The sequence below is a fragment of the Anser cygnoides genome, chromosome 1 (genome assembly GCF_040182565.1).
Source record: "Anser cygnoides isolate HZ-2024a breed goose chromosome 1, Taihu_goose_T2T_genome, whole genome shotgun sequence".
In the NCBI taxonomy this organism is placed as follows: domain Eukaryota; kingdom Metazoa; phylum Chordata; class Aves; order Anseriformes; family Anatidae; genus Anser; species Anser cygnoides.
This window is the reverse complement of record NC_089873.1, coordinates 54,885,692-54,905,090: the sequence shown is the minus strand read 5'-3', so window position 1 is coordinate 54,905,090 and position 19,399 is coordinate 54,885,692. Positions and strand designations below refer to the sequence as shown.

Sequence of the window (19,399 nt, the reverse complement as noted above, 5' to 3'; positions counted from 1 at the left end):
TTTGTGTCTGAATTTAATTAAATGAGCATTTGTATGTTAGGCAAAGAAAATGATCGTATAGTACTTAGATACCAATAGGTGTAAAAAAAAGTCAGTAAAATACAAAACGTGTATTGATTCAAATTTTTGTTAAAAGGGACTTAGTGCTGAAATCTAGGTTTGGAACTTACTACAAGGACAAAACCAAAAGAAAGTATCAAGGTACAGCCCTATTTTGCTGTCTGCCATCAGGAGAGTGACACTCTTTTTAGGATGGTACTTTCGCAAGACCTCAAGTTAAGAGCATTTTGAACAGTAGTGGAGGTCAATAAATTTTGAGTTTCTTCAAGTAAGACAAGTAAACCATAAAAGAAGAAGGTAGTCTAGCAAATGCAAAAAACGGAAGTTTTATTATTTTTCATAGGTACATAAATGCCCTGAGAATGAATAAGCAACTGTAAATTGTGCCAGAAAACAACTATTTTGACACTGAGCTCCATCATAGTTGAATGGGCTTTGAACAGGATAGTTGCTTCAGCAACTAAGAAGCAGAAAGGCATGAATATTTTTAATTGAAAGTGGCCATTCTTTAAATTCCTTAAGAGTACACAAAACTTCATCATGCATGCTTTAATTATGAAATAAGTGAAGGTTATGTTCTTAGTAAGCCCAGAGTTGGGACTTCATAAAGTAATGATACGTGTATAGCAACTGAATCGGGAAACCAAACTGAACTTGAGCAGAACATTGTCTTCATTTATGAATTGGAGAAGTATTTTTTTAAACAGAACAATGGAAGAATCACTTCTAGCATTCTCACTATTTTTTCTTTAAGCACAGCATTTGTTAGCCCAGAACAATCATAAACTACTGTCGGTCTGGAACTTCGTAGTGGCTGTTTGCCACAATCTCCATGTATATGAACATATGCATGACTTCAGCTGCAGTGAGACTGCTGGAATATAGTTGTTTAAGTATGTACACACAGTAGCCTTCACATATACTGATTTTTTGGGGGCTGATTGACCTACATAAAGCCAGGAAAGGTTGCATATGTATTCTGTTAATGCTACTTAAGCATTAATTGAAGTTCAGTTCAGTTGTCCCATTTTACATGTGCTCTGTGGCAAATGCACACAGATGTGTTGTCATCATAATTCAGGCTGTATTTGAGAATTTGATTATGCCTGAGCCATCGTTTTCTCCAGGCTGCAGTGTCCTATGTCACTTAAAACTTTCTTAAAATACGTCTTCTGTGATTCCTCCGCTTTTTTTCTGGCTTAAATTTTACTGTGAGTAGTAAAAGACATCACAATTGAACATTAGAATTCAAGTGTAGCCGTGTTAGTGTTCTTGTTGAAACTCTTTAATTAGCATTTGTATTTTTTAATTGTATATAATTCCACTTGCACAATCGTACTAGATTGGAGGTCCAATTTAAAACACGACTGATTCTGAATTAATACTCTACACGTACTTGTCTGCAAAACAGCTTTCTTTGGCAAGAGGAAGAACTACTACTGAGAACTTCATCAATGAAAGCGAGACTGATGTCACTTTGCCAGCTAAATGTACAGTGTGACTGTGATCAGTCTTCTGCTGGGCAGTTCAGAGGAATAATAATTGATGTAATCACGCCATACAGGTGAATTTTGGTATTTTAATGTGTGGAAATTCTACCGTGGTTACCTGTGCTGGATTCTTTCCAGGCTATTCTGCATCTTAATGGAAAGAGTTTGAGGTCAGTAAAAATGGAAACGGATACTTCTATAGGCAGAAGGAACCAAAACTTAGCTAACCTCCTTTCCTAACTTGCATATATGTTTTTTGCTTCAAGAACTGGTCATCCTGTGAAGCAGAAAATAGTCATTATATGGTTTGATCTCCATATGAATTTTTAAAAACTAATTTGTTGGTGTTTTAGTTAAGGCTATTTAAATAAACGCTTCCTTGCCTTTACTTTGGTACCGTTAGTGTTATTACCCAACTGCCTCATTCAAAAGAGCTTTTATGGTAAATGTTAAAAATTCTGAACTGGTTAAGAATACACACTGTAAGGAAATAGAGAATATCCTGTTTAGGTTATACATGTCGTATCTAGTTCTTTTTTTCTTTGTGGGTATGATCACAAGTTCACGTGCAGTGGTTGGAATCTAAATGTTGACCAAGCTCAAACTGCTTGTAAGAATAGTTGGTTAACCTGATGTAAAACCCCAAAAGCTTTTTTGAAACTACCGTAAAAGAAGTCTCCAGCTGGTGCTTCAGAAGTCAGCTAGCGCAATATTAATGGTAATTGTAAATTAAATATATTTGTGTTACAAAGTCAAATACATTTTTCATTCCTATTCAGGTACTGTTCAGATTATCTCAGTTTGATACATCTCAACCAGACCAAACAATGCAGAGAGAGAACGTGAATAAGGCATTAGGGTTATTTTTTTTTTGTTCGTTTGTTTTTACCTGTGTCGTGTAATCCTATTCAGAGCAGATCTCGATTACCCTGGCAACAATGCTTGCTAACCAGTATAGTAGCCTTGCTGCTGTATTCACAATTGCTTCATCTGATGGAAATACACCAATGGTATTGTGATGTAGGGAGCTGAAAACAAAATCTCAGCTGGGTAAGGATCTAATCTTCATAATAGTTGTTTATACATACTTTTTCATGATGGTATTTCTCTAACTTCCCAGGGTTTAATCAGCAAATATCTTTTGGAAACCTTCACGTTAAAGCAGAAAAATAGTAAATGACCTGGAATGGGAGAATTGTAAGTCCCGTATGCAGGTAATACTCTACAGCTCGAACCAGTTTAGTCCTTGTGCACACACTATCTGAATTTGCTTTCATCCTCCTTCTCTTTGCATGGGAGCAATTGTGGAACAGTTGTATCTGATGCAGTTCTTGTTGACTGTTTTTATCCCAAAATAACACAGTATTCTGAATTAATTTATGCTGCTGTGGAGTTAATTGGGAGACAGTTATGCTTTAAATTTACCATTTTCCACAAATAAGTTCTGTGTCCTGATACAGAAAAACTGTAGGAAGTGTGTTCTTACCAGATTTTAGGTAAAACAAGATGCAAAAGGAGATAGTAGGTGGAGGATAAACTAAACCCTATGATTTAAACTAAAGTTTAAGACTTGCGTTGGCAGCTTAATGTACCGTAAGACTGAGATGCATCGTTCTTAGTCTAAGCATGCTCTCTCCATGGTGAGGCCATGAATAGCTGAGCTGGCTAGCTTTTGGAAAGTCAGCCTGTCTTGACAAGGTTTGGGGGACAAGTTTTCTTCTAGGGCGTGGATTTAAAAGCAGTGTATACTGTTTTAAAGGTGATCAGTTGTATTTGCGTGAGTGGTTCACTGGAGTTCAGGAAAAGCTGAGGCTAGCTGGTGTCAGTCTCCGTGGCATTCTGCTTCATCGGATAATGTGAACTGAAACTTGTACGGCAGACATGCAGGTATTGTAAGCTTAAGTTTCTGCAACTTCCCGTGATCTATTTTAAAGAAAGATCATATTGTAAATCATAGTTTAGTTGGTGCTAGGTAATTCGGTTAAGCTTAAATCCTTTTTCTACTGCACATTCCCAGGCCGCTTTGTATGTTGTTAAACTAATACGCTAAAATATTAGTCGTCATAATTGCTTGAGCTGAAGCATTGCATGCTGTGTACATTTAATATAAGCTCTTAAAAAAAAACAGATTTCATCACCGGCTCCGTAGGTTAATAAGAACAAGGTCATAGGTTGTTCTGCATTGTAAGTTCGATCTGCTTTTACGGCAGTTAACTTGATTTCATTTTCTCCTGCTTTTCTGTTCTTAACAAATTTTGAAATGATTACTTTATAATGACTTTACCATTTTACTATTTTTTTTCTTTTGATATTTGTGTAGGTGTATCGTGTCTGTCTGTACATACGTGTGGTATATGTAGTGTTTGTGTATGTTGGCAGTTAATGCATTTAAAGTCTGCTGGCATGCGGAGACTTCTTAGTGGGCCTTACCAAACTAAAGCCATAGTGAGAAATTCTCTCAAAGCTGATTGATTCATGTTTGAATGTTCACAAACAAAGCAAATGCCATTCTGTAAGGTAAGCATACCGATGGCAGAGGAGCAGCAGAGAAATCCAGAGGCTCTCTGAAGGCCACACAGCAAGTCAGTGGTAGAGCCAGACTTGAACTCGGAAGTTCCTGGCTTGTGGCCTGGGGCTCAAGCCAGTTGTGCACAGCTGTATTGAATTGTGAATAGAAATAATGCTCTTTTTCCTAATGCTTTAGGGGAACACAGCTGATTTAACTAAAATCATAATGTGGGTAAAAAAAGAATAGTATACTTCACCCTTCTTAAAATTTCAAATGCTAAAAGTTCTATTTCATGTTGTAGGTCACCACGGGTACCAAGGAGTATGGTTAATGTAACTGGGTCATAAATGATAACAAATCATAGTGCAGGGTCTTGAGGCCAGACTAAGGACTTCTGCTGAGGGTACAGGAATTCAGGGCTTAAAAGCTGCTCTGCATACTACCTTGAGAAATGTTAACATTAAAAACAAAAGAAAACCTGAAAAGTAGATGATTTGCTTTGATGTTTTAAAGTAGAAGTGAAAATGTAGTTCAGAGACAGTCTTTCTGAGGTATTCATTAAATTCACATTCTATATTTAACACTCAAAGTTTTTAATGAGGTTTTAAATATTGTTATCCTTCAATGAAGTATGAAAGGCTTTCATGTGAAACTTAAAGAAAAAGAGAGAACCTCTGTAGGTTCACTGACTGATCCTTCCTTCCTAGAGTAAAAACTTAGCTTTGAGTGGCTTTTATTGAACATACAGACAGTTTGAGGTGTTTCCTTTAGGTAGGGGATTTTGATCTAAAACATTCTTATAAAATGAACGCCACCACTACAGTTTGTTTTTCTGTACCATTAAAAATCCTGGCAAGGATTAGCAAATCCATTTTTGACAGTTAAAGGGACTTTTATTTTCCATGCAGTGTTTTGTTAGTTCTAAGCTGCAGAGGCAAAATAGAACTTGTTTTTTTTCCTCAGGTGCATTCTATGGGTACACTCCATTTCTTGCAGACTGTGGCCCTATGCAAACGCATAATAAGGATGTTTTCCTAAATTACTAACGTGGCACTTAGCTGAGGAAACAAAACTAAAGCAACCATCCAAGCAAACAAAAAGAATCAAAAAACAACCTGTTGGCACCCCCTCTCCAGTGTTTTACCTGGATATAAGGTGGTTTTTGTGTGTGCAAAATAACAAAAATGTTAAATAGTTCTAAAAAGAAATCCAGGTACTGCAAGCTTAAAAGTATTCGATGCTTGTGAGGGCTGAAGCTCGAGCCCTCCATGTTCTTTTCCCCTTCCCCTAGCAGCACAGTGTGACTGTATCTGACCATTCAGACAGAACTGTTACTGGCTGCTGGTGCACATATAGGCTACATCTAAAACTTTTTGTTGGTGATTACAAAAATTACTGTAACTAATTAGTATTAGCGGTCTACCTCGTCTTTCTAACTTGCTCTCCTCTTTCATGCACCTCGCTAACCGAGCCAGATAGAAATGCTTGCTGCGCTGGTTTCCCTTTCAGTTTCAGCTGTTTGAGCATTTACAAGTCCCTATTCCCTTGGGCTGTGGCTTCAGAAGACATTTAAACTGGATGTCTGTCAGGTTCCTTGCCCAAGCCCGGGCAGTGTTTGAAATTGACATTGTTGTGGCAGTTCTTGCTTTATTCACCCTATTACAACTGGTAATATGGTGTAATTAAACTGTATAGTCCTTCCCAGTAGGTCTCCCAGAAGTACCGTAACTGTATACTGCTGAGTATTACCCGAAACTGTGTTACGGACTAGATCCTTGTGACGGCGACAGATGCAGCTGAGCCTGCTTCATTCTGAGCTGTCTGGACCCTGATTTAAACTGGTAGACATAATTTCAGTGGCAGGTTCAAATTCTCCTTCCTTTTTTTAAAAAAAGAACACATTAGCAAGAGCAAGCTTATCAGAGGTGTTTTTAACTAAGGATGTTATTTCTGGTGGTGCCCAGGGAATTTTCTTATACTCTTAATAAAGAGCATTTGAACAAGTTAGTGCTTATTCGTACACTTTCCCACTTCACTCAGCCACATACAAATTGCACACTGACAGCAGTAAGTCCAACTGGCACTTCCAGAATAGCAGATCTGGTCTTGATTAAAGCAGAAGATCCTTCACCTGGAATTGGAAATTTCAAGTGTTTATGCAAGGGAATTGCCTGTCACTTTTACTATAAGGTCAGGCTATTTTTTGCTTAAGGTCAGGCTTTTTGCTAAGTAGCGTCGTCTGTTTTCTCAATGCAGTGGCTTTGTAGAAAGTTAGAAGCTTTGCACTGGCAGTGCACGTGGAAGCATCCATAAGCTGACAAATTAGATTTGAGGTTCTAGTGTTTAAAGGGCTTTTCCTTCAGCAGGAAATAGTCTCCCACACCAGCTTATGCATTTTAACCTTCAACTTTATATAGCAGTGAAGAGTTGACCTGTCTTTATGCAGAGCCACCTTTCTTAAAGAGGGTAGAGAGATGGTTTAACTTAATAGAAGTGCAGTTTTTGTGGAACTGTGAATATCTTACGTTCCTGTCACGTATCTTAAAATGTTTTGCCCTAGTGTCTAAAAAAAACCTTAAACTCTTCTGTTCCACATTTTTACAAAATTAATCAGTGGTAGAAAGACGTAGCTATTAATTAAAGACGGGAGGAGTCTTCAGATTTACTGTCAGCAGAGGTATAAATTATTTTTTAGCTGCAAACATGCAGAAGTGTTCTGTGAACATGTACACTGAATGCCTTAAATGGTTTTGATCTAGCTGTCTTCCCTTGTTAGCACCGATGTTCAAAAGAGTGCGTGGTTTTTAACTGCTCAGAAGTAAAAAACGTTACTGAACATTAGAAAGGCCTTTTTTAAATTAGAAATAAGATTCTTATCTTACATAATGCAGCAAGGTAAAAATTAACCCAAAGGAAGTAAATGCTACTTGGGTTGGGAATTTAACAAGGCAAATCAGCTTAATCTTAGACTGCTAGAAATGTCTTAAATAGTAAATATTATTTATATCACTATATTTTTCTGCCTCAGTGATTGTGAGTTTACATTTTTATTGCATGTATATCGTAAATGGTGGTGTTCTTCTTTACGTTCTGTCTTGTAGGTGGCAGTTCAGTGGCTTCCTCACCTTAGATTATTTTTTGGATTACCTCTTTTACAATTTGGCTTCCCTTTTCTGTAGCAGAAAAAGGAGTGGTGCGTGCCTGGGAGACAAACCGTAGCCAGGTTGTATAGGGATTGCAAGTTCCTGTCATGGAATTCTTGTGTGTTGAAACAACTTTCTGATCTGAGCTTTCATGTTGTCAATGATTGTAAGCTCTCTGGAATGCAAGTGTTGCAGATCCGACTTAGCTTACAAGAGACAATTCTTCTTTGATAGTAATGTATAGTTAATTTTAAAATATTTCCTCTTGAAGAGGGAAATTTGAAGAGCCATTGGATTTTCAAGTGAAAGGTGCATCTAGTCCTCAGATCGGGTTTTTACTTATTCTGAAAATTTCTAAGTTATTTTAAACCACTGCATTAGAAAGCAACAGATTTAAATGGGGTTGAATTTATAAATGGATCTGGTAACGTATCTGTGAATGACTTAAGCAGCAACATCATTTAAGCAGTAAATAATCATTCCTGGAAAGAGATCCAGGGAATGATAGTCCCCAGTCAAGATTTCAAAAAGCTTGTCCTCCGCACTCAGTACAAATAGTAGCAATTCTCAGGTGAGTGACTGCTAAGATTGGACAGACATCGACTTCACAGAAATAACAGCGTGGCTAAAAGAAATTCTTTCCAATTCTTTCCTTGGTGGGAGACGGCCCTTAGTTTAAAGAAATGCCTGAGGATATGGCGAATGCTTTTCACTTAAACTTTGTACAGTCTTTGCTTAAGAAATAAGGAAATGATTGTTTACTCAGCAATTAATAAGAGTTTCATGTCTAGACTAGGTGGTTTAATCTGTGCTTTATTTCCAGAAGGCATGAAATCAGGGTAACTTTTTTGAACTGCAGCTCAGGAATGGTGTACAGTATCGAGACTATAAAAACAGATGATCAAAAACTGATAGATTATTGAATGTAAGAGAACATATATGTTCTCTGCCTATTCGTGTATTGTTTTATAGAGTTTCTTTCGTTTCTACCTCATAACTGTTGTGGCTAGTTAATTTTCAATGCCTGTGTTAAACAGGTGTGATTGTATGGCCTGCAGAAAGCTGTTTTCCACATTTTGCCACTCCTTTTGTATGAGGAAGAAACACACTTTTGCAAGTTGTCACTAAACGGGTCTCAGTTTTCTGGTCATCTGTACAGGTTACAGGTAAGAAGTACTACCGTGTATTTCTGACAGTCTTGTTGCATGGATTCCAGTAACTTGATTTTATTTTTTCTTTTTAAGCAAAAACCCATTGAGTAGACAGCAGTATTTCTAGTGTTAGCCATGGTGCTGTCCCTTAAAAAAAAAAAAAAAAAAAAAGCCCAAGGATAAGTTGAAATGTATTTATACAGTTGCAGTTTTCTGTGACCTTAAAAAGCTCTTGACTTCTAATATCCCTTCTGATAATGCTCCCTATGGGGAATGCCCAGCTGTCTGTATCCTTCCGAACGTAGCTTGCAATAAAGAAGTTCAAAGTCTTTAAATCTTACTTTTTAAAAACTAAATATTGTTTTTCAGTACTATGGCAGTAATGCAACCATTCCCTAAAAACATAAGGAGAAATTAGGAATTAAAAGGTTGAGATATTGCAGACTTGGCAATAGGGAGGTGCTTTTGCACTTCTGTTCAACCATTATGTGATAATACATTGTACTTCTAGACGAGTTGTTTTCATTGCTATATGTAGATTGATTTTTTTTAATTAGTCCTATGAAGTGATTTTTTTAAATCACTTTATGAGGAGTAAAATACGTGTTTTCCTAGAAGATTCTGAAAACAATTTTCCATGATAATCAGTGGCATCATAATATGTAGACCTGTGACCTCATGCTTAGAAGCTTAGTGTTGGCCTTTAGAATTAATTGTTCATTAAGAATATGGTCTTTGTGAGGAAGGAAGGGTACGTGGCTAATGTCAAATGGACTCTTGATCTTTATCAAGCAATCTACAATTATTTGTTCTTTTAAAAAAATAAAAAGCAATTTTAGGTCTTCGAAATTTAGGAAAGCGTATGGCAGTGCAATTTTTACTTGCTATTGTGTGACGCCTGTCCTTGTTTTCCCAGTGTTTGTAGACACTGCATGCCTTGGTCACAGTATTTGGTTCTCTTTTGTTGTTTTGAAATGTTAGACGATCATTTTCTTGCAATGCCAGATTAAAACAATCACATCTTTCTTACGTCCTCAAAACTCATATGATTATATGAGAAGACAAGTTTGAAGAAGCTTTGAATTTTTTGGCTGCTTAAGTAACTTCACGTGGAAGGATTATTAGTTTCCTGTAGTTCAAAACAAGTCATGTCTTGCATTTGTACCGCGCTGGTGTTTTCGTGTTCTTCCTGTTTCCTACACACAGTTTCTTTAGAATTGTCTAGTTTTCATTCTGTGAGCCAATGAATAATTTCAGTTTACATCTTAATGAGTCGTATGAGTCATGATGTGAAATGAGTTGTGATATTTTGAATAATAATTTATCAATGCCACTTTTGAATGGAAAGTGACTAATGAAAAGAGTGGCCAGCTGGTTGCAGTAAGAAGGGTGAGAAGCACGCATCTGGCAAACAAATGCTTCTGTACCAGGCTTTGTAAAAATCCACATGCTTCATGCATTCCAGGGTTCCCTACAAGTTGAACAGTGTTTTTCTGTGCCCCATTTAAATCTTGCCGCTTTAAAAGTAGATAGCAAGTCTAGCATATCGCCTGATTACAAGCACTGCACTAAAGCCCACTTCTTATTGATTGAAAGCATGTCAGTTTTCATAGTTTAAAAAAACAAAGACAAAAACCATGCTCTTCGTTTATTAACGTATTTTATGACCATAATTCTGTTTTTATTCAATGCGTCTCATGTTTTGGCCTTCAAAATGTCCATAGCAATGCACCAAGGAGAGCACTTACTGCACTTATGATTTACCTCATTTCTTGAGCAGCCTCTCATCCTTACTGAGGCTTTAATGAGACCTGATTCTTGCTTGTCTTAACTGCAGGTGCAAGCTGCAGAAAAGAGGACACGGTGCATTAACAAAATTGCTCGCTTCCGTGCCACCTGTACCTCTTGCAGATTTCATGCCATGGTATGAATGGTTTTGTGCATTTGTTTCTAAAAGCTGGTTGAGGGAGACAGCTGATTAATTTCATTTATCAAGGTGGCTTTCATCAGCTTTTAAATCTTCAGGTACAAACAAAAGAAGGGAGGGAGGAAGTTTGTTAGTTTGTATATTCTGAAGCGTGTATCTTAAATGCATACCAAAATTGTGTCTAACAGGACAGTCTGCTTTAATTATACACTTAAAGCGGCAAACGAATTTAAGCTTTTTTGTTGCGAAACACCTAGCTTAAAATTTAGCAAAGTTGTTTCACTGGATTTTAGTTTTTCATCATCTGTTATTAACCTATAAACAACAAATACTGAATGCTGGCCCTATAAAATAGTTTTCTTAATGATACAATATTTACTGTACTCTCTAGTATTGGCATGCTAAGACCTGACTTGGTTGTTATATTCTAAAGTCAAATCTTGATGACATTAGGTACAACCATTATTTGTAAGAATACAGTTCTCATTCCTTCTTCCATGTACATATGGTCCTCCTTGACCTTTGGAGTGTCTCTTATAAAAGTGTGAGAATACGCTGCAACACAACTACACGTTTTGCATGGGAAATCCTTTATAAATAATATTAGATAAAATGTACGGGTCAGCAGCTTTGAGTACATAACAAAAGTCTAATGCAAACTAGTTAAACGCATTGAAAAAATGTTCTTGACTGATCGTAAGAACCAAAATGTTAACTTGAAAATACTGGATGGTGATGAAAGAATCACATATCTGTGCCTTTCCAGACTTGGAGAGTTACATGATGACTTTGTCTGTAGTAGATGTGTTTGTCCGGAGAGCAGTTGCTACCCATTTTCACACACAACTTCTGTGGCTACAGACTAAAACGTTGCTCCCTCTTTGGTTCCAGGTGCATTTGGACACATCTCAGCAGAGTTTGATCTTGAGCTTAGCCGTACTTCTAAGCAAGAGTTGATCAGGATCTTCAAGATATTTTTCATTAAGTTTGTGTTACCAGTTTAATTTGGGAAAACTCAGCAACCTTTGAGCTGTTGTTTTGTTTGTTGTTTTTTAGAAAGTTGCAGTGGGCTGAAACATGAATTACACAGTTTTTCATTTAATTTCTTTAAAAACACTAACAACTGACCTACTTTACAAAATTCCCCTTTTCTATCGAGGTCTGTATAGTTCACATCACAGTTGGAGTATTAATTGTGTCCCTGCTTCTAATGGAGTGTTTCTTAATGGCAAGAGCTGTTTATTATCCATACTGCTGACTTGTCCTATGACTTTGAGCGCAGGTTATTTATTCTTTGCTTGGGTTTACTCATGTGCAGAATTAAGTTTTACATACTTCTTAATGTTGTTGCAATGCTTAATTAATATTTATAAAGATCTTTGACATCCTGCGATGAAAGGAACTGTGTAAGTGTTCAGTAGTGGTATTATTTTATTAGTGAAAATACAGGAGGAGTCAGGAGGATACCAGTTTTTAATTCGGAGTGAGCAATGGAGTCATGCTGTAACCTTGAGCCGGTCATGCAGCCTCTTGTTTTGTTACATATCCTGGGAAAGCTCTGTGTTGTTGCAGCATGTGGTATTAAATGTCATCCTTCCCCCACATCAGTTCTAAATGGGAAAAAAAAAAAAAAAGTGGTGTACAACTTCCTGAGCTCTAAACATAATAGATATTTTGTAAGGAAATGCATCATTAAAAGTGGCAGGGGGTGAGAAGGTAGTGTGTTTAACAGCTGATTTTAGAGTCAGCACGAGAACTTGAATAGGAACATGTTATATCTAGTTATAGACCGGGCTGCATTTTTACTGTAACTGAACTTGAATGAGGTCTGTATACACTGAGCTTAACTGAAAGTTCACTCTGAAGTAAGCATATATAATCTTTATTGCATTCTAAGGACTCACTAATCCGTGGTATTGAGCTGGTAAATGAGTTCTTACTTCAGACTGAATATAGCCTGTATTTGAGTTTTGTGATCGCCAAGATTGATAATTAGCTCTTATGGCATCTAGTATTTGGCTATTACGAAACAATAAACATATCAATCTCTTGGGTGTTTTTTTCCTCCATCTGACAGAGGAAGGTTATGATTACAGATTGTCATAAAACTGCAAGATACCTCTGAACTTTTTGAAAAAGTATACAGCTGTTTAAGATATTGCCAGCTAACCAACCATTTGTCCAATTACAAGGCACGGTATCATCAGATGAAATTACTTGCCAAGCTTCATGCATGCAAATACAGGGTTTCAATTTAATTTTTCTTTCATACAAGACGCTACATCTGTATTTTACTCATTGCACAAAACACATAAATACAGTTTTAAACACAGGGCTTCAAAACTATTTCATAGAGTGCTTTCCAAGGAACCAACTCAGCTAGTGAAGTTTAAGATACAGCTGAAGGCCTCTGCACAAAGCAGCATTTGCATTGTGGTGGATTGAGAATGAATGCACCTGGGTCTTTGTCCTGCTGCATTGCAGCCTGGCTGTTCAGCCAGTTCTGGGGGCTTATTGCTTACCTTTAGTCCTGATTCAGCTCTCTGCTCAGGTGGTGTAAGGATTGAGAGGAGTAGGAAATAACGTGGCTCTCCAATCAAGATAAACAATGGCTTGTGGTTGTCAGACAATTGGGGAACGGGGGTTGTCTTGGGTGTCTTATAACCTTAATTATAAGTCTTAATTTATGGTCGTGCTTACTAGTTATGGAGTATCAAGAACTTACTTCCAAGCTCCTGCTGAATACATTGAGCATACACAGATTGATTGGTTTGAAGAGATGGTAATTTGACAAGACTTACACAGCATTACCCAGACATGCCAAATATGTTACATACTTTCCCTTCTGCCTTTGATTTAGATTTCCTGATATGGATCATGGCAGTCCTGAAACTTCGTAAACTGAGTATTTGCAGGAAGAGGATGAATGAATTTTCTTACCTGTTAAAAATAAATATTGCCTCAGGCAACAATTGGAATAGAAAATATAAACCTTAGATACCTTTGCCAAAAAAATCTGAGCAAGTTGTGTGTTTTTTTTTTTTATTGGTGGTGTTTTTTTTTAATATCAGAAGTTCAAACAACTTTAACTTGCTGGTTCTTCCAGCTTGACCTACAACAGAAGAATAACAACTTTGTGCAGAAAACCTTGTTCTTAACTTCCCACTGATAAAACTAAATACATTCTTGCTTTAATATTTTGATGTAGTATAATTAAAATAATGACTTACAGTTTGATAAATGCTATTTTCATTACTATAGTGCCCTGGAGCACTGCATATGCAAAATAGTATCGTATTACACAGAACTGGAGGTATGTAATGTACTTGTCAAGCTGTTACTTAACTTGATTAAATAATTTTCATTTTTTAGAGCAAGTAAATTCAGAGCGTTTCTTTGGAAACTGAATAAAAGTAAACAATCAGATCTCTTAAAACAATGACCTTTATAATTCTGACACCATGAGAGTACCCTTAAAAACATCCTCAGGCAGGTGGACTACTGAGCACCTCATCACTCAAAATATGCTGCTTGTATAGGGCATGCTTCTGTTTTTTAGTAAATTAACTATCACTAAATAGGAACTTCTTCACATGTAGCTATGCTTTAACTTTCTTAATCCTTCCTGAAGCGTCATATCACAAAAGTCAAGAAGACCTCCAGTATTTTAAACTATAGTAAAAGCCTTCTTTTCCATTATTTTTTTTTTTGAGCAATAAGGTGGGCATATCTAATGTTTTCTTTATTTCCACCTTCTCCCAAAATTCTGTCCTTTATTTCAGTTTAGATCTGCACCAGGCTGGCCTTACATTTTCTGAGAAACATAACTATAAAAATGTCTGTTACAGTCCAAGAAACATGAGTTTTACATCCCATGTGGTGGGATGGCTCCCATGACTGAGTGTCGCAATGGAAGCATGCGGGCTCTTAGGAACAACAGGCTGGGACACGAGGAGGGGCTGTTGCCCTCTGTGTCCGTGACCAGCTGCAGTGCACAGAGCTCTGCCTGGGGATGGATGAGCCAACAGAGAGTTCATGGGTTAGGATTAAAGAGAAGACAGGGCAGGTGACATTATGGTGGGGGTCTGCTACAGGCCTTCTGATCAGGAAGACCAAGCAGATGAGGTCCCTTACAGACAGAGAGGAGCAGCCGCATGTCCACAAGCCCTGGTTCTCCTAGGGAACTTCAGCCATCCTGGTGTCTTTTGGAGGGATGACACAGGAGGTTCCTGGAACGCACTGATGGTAACTGCCTTCTCCCAGCGACAGAGGAGGTTAAAGGCAGCCTTGGCTGCAGTGACCACGAAATGGTGGAGTTCAAGATCATGAGGGCAGCAAGGAGGGCACGCAGCAAGCTCACAACCCTGGACTTTCAGAGAGCAAGGATCTGCTGGGTAAACTACTGTGGCACTGGTGGGATGCACCCATGAGTTTTGGCAGATGTGATTGTGAGGCCACTCGATAATCTTTGCTTGATCGTAATAAGCGGGAGAAGTACCTGGGGACTGGAGGAAAGTAAATGTCGCTTCGGACTGCGAGGAGGAGGACCTAGAGAACTACAGACAAGTCAACCTCATCTCAGTCCCTGGGAGGCTGGTGGAACAGTTAATCCTGGAAACCATTTCCAGACACGTGAAGAAGAAAATCGTCAGGAGGTCATGCATGTCAGCATGGATTCACGAAGAGGAAGTAACGCTTGATTAACCTTACAAGCTTCAGTAGTGAAATCAGCAGCCTGATGGACAAAGTGGGGAGCAGTGGATATTGTCCTGGACACGAAGGCCTTTGACACTGTTGCCTGTGATACTGTCGTAGAGAAGCCCTTAAATATGGACCGGATGAGCAGTGAGGTGGATTGAAAACTGGATGAATGGCTGGCCCTAGAGAATGATGGGCAGTGGTGCAAAGTCTAGTTGGAAGCCAGTAATGAGGAGAGTACCCCAGAGATACTGGGTCCAGTCCTGCTTAACATCTTCATTAACGATCTTGATGATGGGGTGGGGTGCACTCTCAGTAGTACATTTGCAGATGACACAAAACTGGGGGGAGTGGCTTACTCACCAGAGGGTCAAGCTGCCATCCAGAGGGACTTGGACAGGCTGGAGCAATGGGCTGACGGGGACCTCATCAAGTTCAGCTAGGAAAAATGCAAAATCCTGCCCCTGGGGAGGAACAACCGCAGGCACCTGCACGTGGTGGGAGCTGCTCAGCTGGAAAGGAGCTCTGTAGTAAGAGACCTAGGAGTGCTGGTGGACACCAAGTTGAACATGAGCCAGCAATGTGTCCCTGCTGGTAAGAAGGCTCGCAGTATTCTTGGCTGCAGTAAAGTATTGCTAGGAGATGGTGGCAGGTGATCCTTCCCTCCACTCAGCACTGGTGAGGCCACACCTGGAGTGCTGGGCCAAGGTCTGCGCTCCCACTCCAAGAGAGACGTGGGCATACTGGGGAGAGCCCGGTAAGAGACACCAAGATGATGAAGGGACTGGAGCACCTCCTATGAGGAAAGTCTGAGAGAGCTGGGATTATTCAGCCTGGAGAAGAAAAGGCTTGGAGGGGTCTCATCAGTGTCAGTAAGTACCTGAAGGGAGGATGCAAAGAGGACGGAGCCAGGCTCTTTTCAGCGGCGCCCAGCAACAAGAGGCAACGGGCACAAACTGGAACACGGGCAGCTCCCTCTCACCACCTGGCAGCACTTCTTCACTGTGCGGGTGATGCAGCACTGGCACAGGCTGCCCAGGGAGGCTGGGGGCTCTCCCTGCTTCGAGATCTCCAAAAGCTGCCTGGACATGGCCCTGGGCAGCCTCCTCCCGGTGGCCCTGGTGGAGCAGGGCTTGGACAGGGGGCCTCCAGGTCCCTTCCCACCTCAGTCACCCTGTGTAAATGTAGCTACTTCTGTTATCGAGGATTCTGTATGATCCCGTTTCTTAGGGCCTACCTGGCCTGTGCTGCCACCACAAATGATGCTGTAGCAGAAAACGTTTGATTTAATTAAAATGTATTACACTTTCTCTGTATTCTTTCTGAAGTGTTATATTCTGACATTAAAACAAATGCCATAATCGTTGTGAGTGCTGTTATAGTTACCACAAACAGTAAATAGTTTAGTTTCTTAGGACTTTTTTTTTTTGTGTTGAAGAGTAGTTCTGTTCCTGACATTTAAGACCGAAGTTTGTAATCTAAGAAAGCACAGAGCCGCTTTTGTTAGAATTGAGTTTACACCATTGTCAGGAGTTAGCGTTTGTTTGTCAGCGGCTGTCAGAAGATGAGCAGTAAACAGCTTTTGATAACGCTTCTCATCCATACATGTAAATATGCATTATTAAGGTGGCAATAATACTCCTCAGCTTCACTTCATCACAATGTGTAACCAGTTCAAAGCACCATTGAGGCAGGGTAGAGCTGCACATAGAGCTTCGAGCTTGACCTGTGGACTCTTTTCTTTTCTAGGCTGCAAAGTACAGCAGTGCGCTGGTGTAGATAGGAAGGGGTAACTCATACAGCTGTCCTGCTGCAGGACTTCAGAAGACATAGCTGGAATTAGTGTCCAGCTCACTGGACCACTAACTCCAGAAATACCTGTTTACTCTGCTCTAATTTTTTGAAAAAGGATTTCTGAGTTGGGTGCAGAGTTGGTTGCGGTCAGTGATGCAAAATCCAACTGGCACGTGGACAGTAGGTGTCCTGTGGGAGTTGACGCTGGGGCTGATGGTGTTTAGCGTGTGTAAATGACCCGGTCGGTGGGATGGAACACATCCTCAACATGTTTGCAGATAATCCTAAAGTGGGCTGAGTGCTGGACACCTCTGGAGGGTGGGAGTACTGTTGGGGTGGAGCAAATGGTTTGGCAGAAGGCTCTTGAAATTCGATGAATGCGAAGGGAATTTCTGCACCTTGGGCAAAATAACGCCATGCAGCAGTACTGGTTAGGCATCCACAGACTAGAAAGTAGCTCTGCAGGAAAACACTGGATAGAGGGAAAAGTAGAATAAGATTAAGAGGATGTTGCTGTTAAGAAACCAACCGCACACTGGGCTGTACAGCCAGCAGATTAACAGCAGTGATTCTTTTCCACAGCTCTTTGGACGTGCTGTATCATTTTGATTCCCATATGGGAAAGACACTGGCATGTTAAATGGCCACCAAGATGGCTAGTAGGCTGGGGCATGTCTTGCACAAGGAGAGGCTGAGAGATCTGGACTTGTTCAGCCTTACCAAGCTAAGGGGGTAGCGTTACTGCTGTTGTCAGCCACCTAATAAGAGGACATAGGGAGCCAAACTGTTCCTGGAGGTGGTGCGCAGTGATAAGAGGCAACGAACACAAGTGGCAGAAAGGGAATTCGGGCTAGATACTGGGGGTGGGAAGTGCGATGGGTGTAGGCCAAAACTGGAGCGGGCTCTCCGCCATGACGGTAGCGCCTGTCCTTGGAGCTACTCAGAGCATGGATAGGTCCTGAGCAACCCGCGTGGTGATGGCTTCGCGTTGTGTGCGGTTAGACCAGGTAACTCCCGGGGCCCTTCAGCCAGAATTACCCTTGTGATTCTGCTGGCGAGACCAGTAAGGGTACCGTGCGTCTACTGCAGGAAGTGCCGCCTGGCTCTTTGAGGTGAACTGCTTTAAAAAATAAAAACTAAACCTGAGAAGCGCTGTTCAGGGAAAAAGTTTAGTGTAACTTTCCATCTGACAGTTTTAAAATGAAAGCTTTTTTTTTTTTTTCCTCTCCTGACATGCAAGCCATTTGAGATTATAAAACTGGTCGAGTTTACAGCTCTTAATCCTCTCATGCAAAGCAATGCTGGCAAACACTCGCGTATACTGCACTTGCAGACTAATAAGCAGCCCTTTTACTGACATCTGGCACTCTGCCCAGATCGCCTGCATTTATGTCAAGCCCCATGTTGTGCGGTGAAGTAGGACTCTTGAAGTATTTCGGGATGCACAGTGGGATAGGTGAAATGTTCGTTCTGCGTGGTGCAGTGAAAAAAAAAGTCACGCACATGGACGGAGGGTTCAGCTCCTTCTGAGAGCAGTCACAGGTTCTTTATTGAGATTTTATTGCGGTGGCTGTTACTCATTAAGTGTTCTATATCAGTTGTTAAGCATTCATTTCTCTATGTATTTTTGTGGGTTATAAAACCACAAAGATGTCTTTCTTGGTAAACAGTTGTAGATAGGTAATGGAGCTTTCTACGCATTTTGATCCTTGAAGTCCCAAATAGAGTCGTGTCTTGCTGAACAAGTGTTCTGATACGATAACAAATTATTGGGCTCATAATAATAGGTGGGTTTCTAACTGAATGCTTTGCCTTTTTGAGGCATTTTTTTTTTATCACATTTCACAACTCTGTAAACACTTTCTCTGTGGTTTTGGTGCGCGTGTGTGTGCATGTTATGAAATAATGATTACTGATCCGTAAGAGCTTTGAAGCATTTGAAGGCTGAAGAAGGGGAGAAAACATGCTCAGTTCTTCCATTCTAGGACTTAGGCTGCAGCTCTCCGCTTGCTTAAAACCAAAGTTTTTATCAACGGTAAACTTTTTTAACTTTTTTAACTTTTTTTTTTTTAACTTTAAACTTTTTTTAAATTTGTAAACTTTTAGATCTTGCCTGAAAGTAGATTTTCTTCATGTACATTGTTTATACAGCTGGAAAGTGTAATGTTATAAAGAGCACAAGCAAGAAATACAGAATATTAAAAAAGATTTCAGTTCTCATTTTACACAATGTAAGGTTTTCTTGTTAACAGGAGACTATGAAAACTGAAATGGAACCCCCCAAAACCAGGTGTTGAATGTGTTGAGAACACACCTCTGCATTTAGGAGCATTTGGAGTTGTTATGTAGGGCTTTTGCTGTCTGGTTCTTTAAAGTAAACAGCCCTTTATGGTCAGAGCTGTTGATTTTGTGTTACTGTAAATCATTATGCGTATATGTGTAATACTCCAGAAGTAATTAATCTTAGTCTATTAACAAGTCTAATAGCATTCCACAGGGAGTCCTGCTTTAGAAGTGCATGCTTCTAGTGAAGTCGGCATGCCAATGTTTTAAATTTGGTTATTTTTTACAGCAACTTCAAATTACTGATGTTTTGCAGAGATAAAGGCCTATCAGTTGTTCCAGAT

General features: G+C 39.5%; 1 protein-coding gene across 29 annotated transcripts in view; it reads left to right on the top strand.

Annotated features, from left to right (window-relative positions):
* The window catches only part of TNRC6B (trinucleotide repeat containing adaptor 6B), a 145,293-nt gene that overhangs the window by 62,614 nt on the left and 63,280 nt on the right, over positions 1-19,399 (top strand). The window contains exon 1 of one of the 29 annotated variants that reach the window (XM_066996032.1): positions 17,628-17,779. The exons of the other annotated variants lie outside the window; for them this stretch is intronic. The gene's annotated coding sequence lies outside the window, so the exon portion shown is untranslated. Of the gene's footprint in view, positions 1-17,627; positions 17,780-19,399 lie in introns of those variants that run through there. 29 annotated transcript variants of the gene reach the window in all.